General features: G+C 44.8%; 1 protein-coding gene across 4 annotated transcripts in view; it reads right to left on the minus strand.

Annotated features, from left to right (window-relative positions):
* RSPRY1 (ring finger and SPRY domain containing 1) overlaps window positions 1-11,659 on the minus strand; it is a 53,736-nt gene extending 42,077 nt beyond the window's left edge. For 2 of the 4 annotated variants that reach the window (XM_005307045.4, XM_008178693.4), the window contains exon 1: window positions 11,505-11,659. The gene's annotated coding sequence lies outside the window, so the exon portion shown is untranslated. The remainder of the gene's footprint in view (window positions 1-11,504) is intronic. The other 2 variants (XM_042841568.2, XM_042841579.2) reach the window with 2 other exon arrangements.
* Between the last annotated feature and the right edge of the window lie 168 nt (window positions 11,660-11,827).

Raw genomic sequence — 11,827 nt, forward strand, 5'->3', positions numbered from 1 at the left:
CCCTCTCTCTTCCCCAAACTGGACTAATAGTTTTAAGTAGCAGTTGCCCATCAGTTTCAAAAAGGATTGTGTCACCTTAATCCTAACAGAACAGGAATGTCAATTATACATGATGTATGTAGCGTAGCGGTACCATGTTGGTCCCAGGATATCAGAAAGCTTTCAAGCTTCTCTCACCAATAAAATATATTACCTCACCCACCTTGTCTCTTTAAACTGTATATGTTGAAAGTTTTTAAAGACCATTTAAATTCAATCTTAAACTCAATGAAGTCAGTGGAGTTACTTAATGGATTATAGTCAACTCCGGTATATTTAATTAAGGATTGAGAAGGGAAAGAAAATCCCTAAATCCATTATCTTTAGGTTCCTTAAAGCTATATCCAAATTTGTGCAATTGGGGCTTTGATCCTGCAAGATGCTGAGCACAGGTGCTCAAATACTTTGTTGGATCAGGCTATAGTGCTCAGAACACTGCTGCAAAAGGGCAATTTCATAACCTGTTGCTTCAGCTATGTCATTAGAGGAGGGAAGATAGCTCAGTGGTTTGAGCATTGGCCTGCTAAACCCAGGGTTGTGAGTTCCATCCTTGAAGGGACCACTTAGGGATCTGGGGCAAAATCAGTACTTGGTCCTGCTAGTGAAGGCAGGGGGCTGGACTCAATGACCTCTTCGGGTCCCTTCCAGTTCTATGAGATAGGTATATCTCCATATATTCACCCCTTTCTTTAAATCTCACCACTGGCTCCCCCTTCTCTATTGCATCAAACTGCTTGTACTCACTTTCAAGGCTCCACACAGCCAATTCCCCCACCCTATCATCTCTCATTCGTTATCAGGCTTTCAATGCTTGCTTGCAATCAGCCAATGATGCCAGTCTACTGCCCACTTGTTACATTTTCAAATACCTTTGTACTTTCTCCCATGCTGCCCTACATGCTTGGGAGGCACTCCCCATAAACATCTGCAAAGTTCACTCATTTCACCCTCAAATCCCTCCTCAGAATTCTCATTTCCCATGATGCTAACAAAAACACACACATACTTAACAGGTAGGCTGTTGGTGTGCAGAGACCACTGCCTATCATGCTGACCAATACTGTCTGTCTGCACCTGTTGTCTCTCGTCATATACTTGGACTGTAAGTTCATTGTGAAAGGGACAATCTTGCTGTTTGTGTGTGTATAGTACCTAGCACAATGGGGTCCTGATCCTAGGAACTACCACAATACAATAAATGTTAATAAGAAGTGTAGATGCAGTTTTGTTTTATATAAGGGAATATATCAGAATTGCTCATGCTAGTCAGAGAACCAGCATAAGGTATACCAGTACAGTATACGCATTTTTATAAATAAAACTGTCTCTAAACTAGGAAGGCTTGCCAGTTTAATTATACTGGCATAGTTAAACCAGTAAAGCTTTCTGGGGAGGATTTAAGTAAAATGTAGTGAGCCTTGCAATGTTGCTCAATTTCACTGAAAAACAAAAAAAAGAGAGAAGGGGTACACTTTCCAAGTGCCACAGATAAACGTTAGACTGCAATAATTAAACACTTAACAACAACAACTATTATACTTAAACTGCAGTGCTTGAAAATCATGCCAAAACCCACTAGCCTGCATTCAAGGCAACCCCAAGATTGTAGACCAAATTCCTCTCTGAGGTGGTTTTTTTTTTGTTTTTTTTTTTGCGCAGAGTGGGGGAATCCCACCAGTGCACAGTGGGGTTGCACCGGTATCAAAAAGAAAATGGGTTAATGAAACAGAAGGTTTACAAATCAGAACAAACTGAAGCCTTTAAAAGGCCAAAAGAGACTTTTCTTATGTTTGGAAATACCAGAGTTGATTAATTAGGCTATATTATGAAGAGGAAGTTGCCTATGGATAGTTAAAGTTGGAAGCAGTTTCCCTTTCACTCACACGCTCTGAAATGAAAGAGAAATGGTCTCTCTGGTTCAAATTTCAAATGTGACCTGAGAACAAAAGAGAATTTTTAAGGCCAAATTTGGGAAAGGTTCAAGAAATTTTGGAGGGGGAGGGAGGAGAATCAGAAGCAGTTAGAGAAGCAGTAATTTGAAAGTTAAGGAGTCACGTTTGGAAAATTCTTTTCATGCTTTTGTCATCACTTTGATACTTTCCATTTTACGACAGAAAGAAATAAGAGAGCACCTGTTGCATGCCTACATGATGAACTGTAGTCACGCACATATAGGAACTGCAGACAGCAGAAGGAATCAAACCTCCTGGGACCCCTATCACTAAACAAACGACTATCCTAAAATACCATTTGAGCTAAAGAATAATTCATTTAGCTGAGAGAGAAGCAGCTTTTAGCCACAGCTGTGGCATCTTGTTGGCGGAGGCCATTCAAGGGATGGATTGAGAAAGCACATCCACCTGCCATCATAGAAATGTAGGACCTCAACAGGTCATCTAGTCCAGTCCCCTGCAGCAAGGAAGGACTGATTATTATCCAGACTATCCCTGATAGGTGTTTGCCTAGCACGTTCTTAAAAACCTCCAATCCTGGAGATTCCATGACTATTTCTATCTATTCCTATCTTGGCCTGCTCAGTGCAGCTTCCAAGTTGTGCTGGTCTCCTGATGGACAGGAGTTTATTGGCCCCTTTATGCTGTCAACAAGCTTCCCCAGCTGGGGGCCTAAAATAAGCAACTACTACAGTAGCGGTCCCATACAGGTGTATATATACTTCATGTCTGACACTATTGAGAATATCAAACCTACCAAGAGGCCAGGTCACAAAAGATCTTGGAGAGAATGTTAGTGAAGGTCTTGGCTGGAAATTGCATCAATCTAGTTTTCTCTAATATACAGCCCAGGGATCAATGATTTACCTCCTCAGACATTTGGTTACAGCCAACCACAATATTGCCTCATGGTGGAAAGAAAGCCTCCCCTTTTTATGAAGCTGAGACTACTCCAAGCTAATGAGAAATTGATACATAAAGACGTAAGAAAAAGCAGTTTCAGACACTAAATCACTTTTTGTTTCAGTTCCCACTCATCACTCAGAAATGGTGTTAAGTATTACCAATATTTTCCCCTCCCAAACTGTTGAGTAAAACAATAGCTTTCATGTCATGGCTGTCTGAGCTGCCATAAGGATGTTGAATGAATACAAGAAGTTAATGGATTTGCATTAACCTGGTGTTCTATTGAGAAGGTAAAATATTTTAAATCCTTGCTAGAGAACTTAGTTTTCTAAGAGGGTGCTGGAACATTGGGGAATCCCAAGCAAAAATGAAGGCCAAGCTAACGGTGGGAGATCGACAAGACTAAACTGCAAGTCTCCACAGTCAGTCATTAGTTTGCTTACATTTAAGACCTTGCAGCAGGGACAGAGAGCTAGGTCTCATTAAAAATGAACATTCTTTTTATATAAAAATAAGAATACAAGAAAAATTGATTGAAGTTCACATTTCTTCTCTGAAGACTATTGAAATTGGAGGAAAAACAGGGCAGAGAAACATCTTGGCTGATACGAACAAAGCTGTTTAACTTCCATTATAGATGCTGAGCTGTGTTCAGAGTGTAGATTGCAAAAAGAGTGATTACCAAATTTTATGCCAAACCATGTGCATGTTCTATCTAACTGAGCGACGTGTTTCAGAGATTCCATGAAAATTGGCTAATCAATTTCTTATATTTAATTTCTTAAAAAAAAAATTCCTAGTCCCTGATTCTACAAGGACATGGTCTCAACATTCATAAATCCCAACACTGCAGATCAGGGTTTAGTTTCCATATCACAATTGGATTCACCATCACAACTGGATCCCCTGTTAGCAGTATCATTAGCGTTAACAGAAAGAAGAGACTTAGACCCTGCTCATAGCGCTTACAATTCTGGACCTCGATCCCATCAGTGGAGCTGCACATGGACTCAGGCATCTGGTTATGCAGAGTTCACAAATCCTTCAAACCTTTCTCATGAGTAATCCCCTTGAAGTCAGGAGTGAGTAGGAGCTGAGGGAACTGGCCTCATGTTAGACATGATAGGGAGAGAAGACAGCATTCAAGAGAGAAGTAAAAGGAGGAAGATGAGGGTATGAGACTAATGTTTTGTGCATATGGTGGTCATTCCTATTTCTTGTTTTAAGTTGGTTTTACTGATATTCTGCCAGGTCAGGGTTGACACTCATTGGTGGGGCAGTGTGGGGAAATCTTGTCCTATCACCACTGACTGTGTATATCGTGTGTGGATAAATAATTAACATGTAGGGCTGGAAGGGACCTCAAGAGGTCAGCAACATCACCCTCCTGCGCTGAGGTAGCACCTACTATACCTAGACCATCCCTGACAGGTGTTTTTAAAAACATCCAACTATGGGGACACCACAATGTCCCTTGGAAGCCTGTTCCAGTGCTTACCTATCCTTATAGTTAGAACACTTTCTAACATCTAACCTAAATTTCCCTTGCTATAGATTAATCTGATTACTTCTTGTGCTACCTTCAGTGGACATGGAGAACAACTGCATCCTCTTTATAACAACCCTTAACATATTTGAAGACTTAACAGGTACCCTTGCAGTCTTATTTTCTCAAGACTAAACATGCCTAGTTTTTTCAACCTTTCCTCATAGGTCAGGTTTTGCAATGTAACTTTAAAAAGTGTGAGACTGTTCTGTCACTGTTCTCTCCCAAAGGTTTTACCAAATATTTAGGCCTCACGGCTCTCATTATCTTGGGAGGAAGGGATTGCTTTTCTTCTTGTGCTAGTGTTACTTAATATTTGGATGGTATTGTCCTCTCTGAGTGACAGAATGTTTAAAAAGCTAACCTAGTTCTCCTGTTGACACACTCCAGCATTACCAGGCTATTCAACACGAATCCTGATAAAACAGGACACTGCTTCCAAAAAACTAACTTTCAGATACAGCAAAGGGGTAAAAGCTGGCTTCTCTTTTGAGTAAATATTTTTGAGTTAGGCTGAAATGACAGAAACACATTTTTAGAATCAGGTTCCTTTAACAAGTGGGAAGGATTATGGGAACATGAAGGTTTCATGGCAGCTGCAGGGATGAATCACATCCAGCACAATGGGGCAGTGGGAAAGTGTTTTGGCTCAGCCCTTGCCTGAAGAGATGCAGAGAGAAGGACACAGCCATGTTTCAGAAATGCACAACAGTGACAGGAAATACAGCAAACCCCAGTCCTATGAGCAAGAGAGATGCAGACACACTAAGAAACAAATGTGAAAGTTTCAGAGTTGGCCAGCAATAGAGGAACTTACTCCTGTGAGGGAGAAAAAAGTTCATAGAAAGATTGTGATAAGTTGCAGCTGACATTCAACTGAAGAAGGAAAAACAATTGGGGGTTTGGGATAATCTTTCCCTCGGGTACCAAATATTAGAGGTTGGAAATTTGAGCAAGAGGGTGGATTAAATATTTATTCTTTTTAAATGGACTATTTTAAAAACTTGTCTAGCTGAAAAAAACTACAATGCTTCACTCAACATTCTGTCCATGTATTAAAACCCAGAGGAGAGGTTTTTCTACTAGTACGGTAGTAACATTTTAAAATAATAAAACAGTATCTTATTGATGTAGCTTTTACTTTTATTACAAGGAAATCTACTTAAAATGAGAGTTGAAAGGATTTGTACCAACAAAAATACATGCCATACCCCTGTGAATCACGCTATGACCTACAGTATAACAATGGTAATTCCCCAGTTAGGTAGTATGACTAATGTATTATGGATGCATAAAATACGCTGAAACAGTTTTGGATGTGTGAAACATTTTGATAACACTGTTGAAAGAAATTCAGTGCTGGCTCAGTTAGAAGTTTGCACTGTAAGTCGTCAGACAGCTACCTAAACACAGAATGTAGGTAATGTCTAGAACCTCCAGTCTTAATCCTGCAAAACAAACACTGAAGTGACAAAATGGGGGCATGGGATAGAGCATAATTACCAACTACATTCTTAAACAATAGGAAAACTGACTACTGGCTCAGAAGAAGGACATCAGAAGAATTTCGATCTCCTGTTAATTCAAGGAGAATATCTTAAAATGTCTTGAGAGGAAGGATGGTCTTGTTGTTAAGGAGCGGGCTCTGCCACAGACTACCTATGTGGCCTTGGGCAAGTCACCTGAACTCTCTCTGCCTCGGTTCCCGATCTGTAAAATGGCAATAACGACTTCTTTTCTCCCATCCTTTGTCTGTGTTTGTCTATGTAAACTCTTCAGGCCAGGGACCCTCTCAGACTCTCTTGCTATGGCTATATATAGAAGCTACCGCAGTGGGGAGCCCTGATCTTGGCTGGGGCCTCTACATACTATTGTAATACAAATAATAAAAACTCCTGCTGTATGAAAGGTGGCCTGCAAATGGTTTATAAAAACCCCCACTAGATTTCTGCCCATTTTATTTAATATGATGTATAAAGAAGACAAGGCCTGAAAGAGTTTCTCCCCCACCCGAAGAAGTTTCAACATAAGAACTTAACAGCTGCCATACTGGGTCAGACCCTGGTCCATCTGGCCCAGGATATTGTCTCCAGCAGTGGCCTGTACCAGTGCTTCAGGGTGTGTACATGCAATAGGGCAATTATGGACTGATCCACCCCGTCTTCTGGGAGTCAGATGTTTAGGGTCACCCCAATCACCTTGGCTAATAGGTCAATCATTAGCTATTTGTCATGAACTTATCCAGTGCTTTCTGAACCCAGTTATACTTCTGGCCATCACAACATCCCTTGGCAATGAGTTCCATAGGTTAGTTGTATGAAAAAGTACTTCCTCTTGTTTGTATTAAATCTGCTGCCTATTAAATTTCATTGGCTGACCTCGGTTTTTATATTGTGTGAAAGGATAAATATCACCGCTCTATTCACTTTGCTCACACCACTCATGAATTTATAGACCTCTATCATATTTCCCACCACCCCCCATTCAACTCTTTTCTAAGAGCTCTAATCTTTATAGCCTCTTCTCACATGGAAGCTATTCCATACCCATGATCGTCTTTGCTGCCCGTCTCTGAACCTTTTCCATTTCCACTCTATCCTTTTTGAGACGGGGCAACCACAACTGGACACAGTATTCAAGGTGTGGGCATCCTATGGATTTATGATATTTACGATCTTATCTATATCTTTCCTAATAGCTCCTAATATGCTGTTAGCCTTTTTAACCACTGCGTGCATTGAGCAGGTTTCCAGAGAACTAGCCATGATGACTCGAAGAGCTCTTTCGTGGATGGTAACAGCTAATTTAGAACACATTATTGTACCCCTATGTTTGGGATTATTTTTTCCAGTGTGCATTTCTTTGTACTTAACATTGAATTTTATCAGCCATTCTGTTACCCACTCACCCAGTTTTGTAACATCCTTCTGTAACTCCTCATTGTCTGCTTAACAACCTGTCATAATTTTGTATTGTCTGCGAACTTTGCCTTTTCACAATTCAGCCCATTTTCAGATAATTAATGAATATGGACAGCACAGGTCCCAACAGAGAACCTTGAGGGACCCTGCTGTTCACTTCCGTCTCCTTTTTTTAAATCCTGAAATGATCAGTCATAGTCTCTTCTGTTTTTTCCTGGAGGACTTCTCGGGAATCTCAGAAGATGTCCCATCTCATGAGCTTGCTCTCTTTCTACATTTAAAAGAGGCGGTGGTTGCAGCATTAAAGATCTAACAAAGATATTATTTCTCCCAAGTGTTTATTCAACACTGGAGTTAGGTATTAAAAATAAGAGTCTTGAACTGAGACTAAGAGTCCCTTCCCCTCCCTCTATTGATCACTTTTCAGTCTCCTATAAGTCACTACTTCTCCAGTGACCAGAGTCTTCCAGGGTGAACAAGACAAGAACTGAATAGCTCATGTAAAACACCAAAGATTTCAAAATAAATATTATTTATGTATTTTATAGTCTTCTCCAAACATCACAAAGCAGTGGGGGAAGGGGGAAGTGCACACTTAATTTCTTCTTTCCAGATTACCTTTCAATGTGTCCCATTCTATTGATTACCACCTATCCACACACATACACAAAAGGCAGCATCTGGTGAAGCTGCTAAGAAAAAAAAAAAATCTTTAAAAGCAAAATAAAAACAATTAACCTGCCTGTGTACCAACCAATAAGGCTGTAATGGGTATAGAATATATATAAGTTGAAATATGGCTCAAGATTTAAGCTTTGTTAAAAAAACAAAACAAAACATCTTAACAAAAAACCCAAAAAAACAAAAACTTAAAAAAAACCCTCAAACCCAATTTGAAATGTTTCCATGATTAACAAAAGTCTTAAGAAAAGACCCTCTGTATGTTACATTTGCAATTAATGTAGAATGGTGGTAGCATGTTAATAGAAAAGATTAAACTGACTAGTTCACTGTAATTTTCCAAGCTAAGAAAAATACAAAAAGTAAAATAGTAGCAAAAATAAATTTTATCCTGAATTTTTTAGTCAGTTTATGAAGATGTTCTCTGTAACACAGGCAAGAAAATTTGTTTTATATTTAGCCAGAGAGTGGGCCACACACTATTTAAAAAGCTTCTGACTTTAGAGTCTATACTTTTTTTTTTTTTTTTTTTTAAATCAATCCTTCTGGGTTTTTCTGGCTCCCAGAAGGAATCCTGGATTAAAACAATCATTTTGTCATATTATACATAACAGAGAAGTCATTGCAACCCAATGTATTAGGGCTTTTTTTGTGAACCAGGAAGTCAGTCTATGATGCTGTTAATAAGTTAACATTTATTCCTGTGCTTGACGTCACCTGCAGCCTGGTTTGTGGATTTTTTGGGCAAGTTCTATTTTCATTTTTAAGTTCACCTTTATAGGCTGCATCACTTAAAATAATAATAGCAGCGATTCACTTTGGCATCCAATTCACCAAAGCACTACAGCACACTTTTACGTCTAAGCACTGTTAGTGTGAATAAGGTTAAATATGGTTTTGCGTGCTTGCAGAATCAGGGCCTTGATATCATATGCTACTAAAAAACAAAAAAGCAAAGGGTCCTTTTTTCATTTGTTTTAATAGCATATGTACACACACAACTTTAGTTGTGCAAGTTGTTCCACTGGAAGCAACAGGACTACTTGCACGAGTAAGGATTATTAATGGGAGTAAGAATACAGCCCCCAAAATATTGTCGGTCTCACTTCTTATTTTTTTAATATAGACATTGCTTCTCTCATTTTCCTCACACAAGCAGTCTCTCTGTCTTCTACCTGTGAGAGAGCAGCAAGATCTACCCTCGATTTAAATACAATTGCATGTATAATACCGAGACCCTCTGGCCATATCTGGCACTCCATTACCTTTACCTCAGTTTACCTTCTATTCTACTTCAGAGCATTCTTTTACAAATACTGCAAAGTATGCATCTATAACAGGACCAGAAATCCAGAACACAGCAACCCTTGCACGTTAGATAGGGCCATGCCAACGAAACAGGAAGAGGTGTCTGCAAATAAGAGGACGTCCAACTTCTATGCAACAATCCGCCTACCCTTACTTCCATTGTTAGAAATAAGATAACTGCGCTTACTAAGGCAGTGGCAGAGCCTACGCATTTACAACCGTGACTTCCTGAGAGTAAATGCAAATCAGGGTTGCACAGGACTCATCTCTGATCTCTCTCTTTCACACACCCCTTCCCTAGTCAAAACAGACACCTGCAGCCTGCCCCACTAACCAGCAGCGCTGAGCCGAGCCAGCACGAGGCGAAACGGGAACCCAGCATAACATCCAGGCAAACGGACCTATTGCATCTCCCGCACCCCGTTCACCTGCGGGGAGTGGGGGGAGGGAAACCGGTCTCCAGTCCTCTCTCGGTTCTACAGCCCGGTGCCCCCCAGGTAACAAGGGACAGAGAACCCCCCCCCCAAATTCCCGTCCCGCACACACAGATCCCCCAACCCCAGAGACCCTCCCCCAAATTCCCGTCCCGCACACACAGATCCCCCAACCCCAGAGACCCTCCCCCAATTCCCGTCCCGCACACACAGATCCCCCAACCCCAGAGACCCTCCCTCAATTCCCGTCCCGCACACACAGATCCCCCCACCCCAGAGACCCTCCCCCAATTCCCGTCCCGCACACACAGATCCCCCCACCCCAGAGACCCTCCCCCAATTCCCGTCCCGCACACACAGATCCCCCAACCCCAGAGACCCTCCCTCAATTCCCGTCCCGCACACACAGATCCCCCAACCCGAGACCCTCCCCCAATTCCCGTCCCGCACACACAGATCCCCCAACCCCAGACCCTCCCCCAATTCCCGTCCCGCACACACAGATCCCCCAACCCCAGAGACCCTCCCCCAATTCCCGTCCCGCACACACAGATCCCCCAACCCCAGAGACCCTCCCCCAATTCCCGTCCCGCACACACAGATCCCCCAACCCCAGAGACCCTCCCCCAATTCCCGTCCAGCACACACAGATCCCCCAACCCCAGAGACCCTCCCCCAATTCCCGTCCAGCACACACAGATCCCCCAATACCCCCAAATTCGCATCCCGCACACACAGATCCCTCAACCCCAGAGACCCTCCCCCAATTCCCGTCCCGCACACACAGATCCCCCAACCCCAGAGACCCTCCCTCAATTCCCGTCCCGCACACACAGATCCCCCCACCCCAGAGACCCTCCCCCAATTCCCGTCCCGCACACACAGATCCCCCCACCCCAGAGACCCTCCCCCAATTCCCGTCCCGCACACACAGATCCCCCAACCCCAGAGACCCTCCCTCAATTCCCGTCCCGCACACACAGATCCCCCAACCCGAGACCCTCCCCCAATTCCCGTCCCGCACACACAGATCCCCCAACCCCAGACCCTCCCCCAATTCCCGTCCCGCACACACAGATCCCCCCACCCCAGAGACCCTCCCCCAATTCCCGTCCCGCACACACAGATCCCCCAACCCCAGAGACCCTCCCCCAATTCCCGTCCCGCACACACAGATCCCCCAACCCCAGAGACCCTCCCCCAATTCCCGTCCAGCACACACAGATCCCCCAATACCCCCAAATTCGCATCCCGCACACACAGATCCCTCAACCCCAGAGACCCTCCCCCAATTCCCGTCCCGCACACACAGATCCCCCAACCCCGAGAACCCCCCCGCAGGACCCCCTCCGACCCGGGACGAGCCTGCCCCCAGAGCCACCCGCTACCCCAGCCCCATAACTCTCGGCCGCCCCATCCGGGCCAACCCCCATTCAAACCCCCTCCCCCGTGCCCGGGAGATCCGATCGCCTCCCTAGACCCAGCCCCCCCCCCCCCAGGATCCCTCTGCCCCCCGGGTTCCCCGAGGAGCCCCCAGCTCCCGGAAAGGCCCCTCCCCAGGGGAGCGCCCAGCCCGGGGTGCCCGCCCCGCCCCACGCCTGAGGGGAGCTCCCTGGGGCTCGCCCCACAGCATCTCCCCCCCGGCTGGGGTCGCCAGCCCCCGCTCGCCGCCCGGCTCTGGGGGCTCCCACTCCGCGCCTGCGCTCGCGGTACCTACCGGGGCGGTGCCGGGCTCGTCCCCCGCTCAGGCCGGCGGCCGGGCGGCGCTGCCCCTTTGTGCCATCTGGGCGCGGGGTGGAAAGATGGAGGCGCCAGACCTACCATTCCGGGAGCCGACTCCTCCTCCTCCCCCGCCCCCCACCCCGTAGCCCCGGCGACGCGCCCCGCCCCGCCCCTTGCTTCGCCAAACCCACCAATCCGGGTGCGGGGCCCCGAGCCGGGGACACTTCGTCCAATCACACCGCCCCCTCACGAGATCAGCCAATCGTCGCCGTGTTGTTGGGACGGCCAAGAAAAAACGAGAGCCGGGGTTGGCTAGTA

The sequence above is a fragment of the Chrysemys picta genome, chromosome 14 (assembly GCF_011386835.1).
Source record: "Chrysemys picta bellii isolate R12L10 chromosome 14, ASM1138683v2, whole genome shotgun sequence".
Lineage (NCBI taxonomy): Eukaryota > Metazoa > Chordata > Testudines > Emydidae > Chrysemys > Chrysemys picta.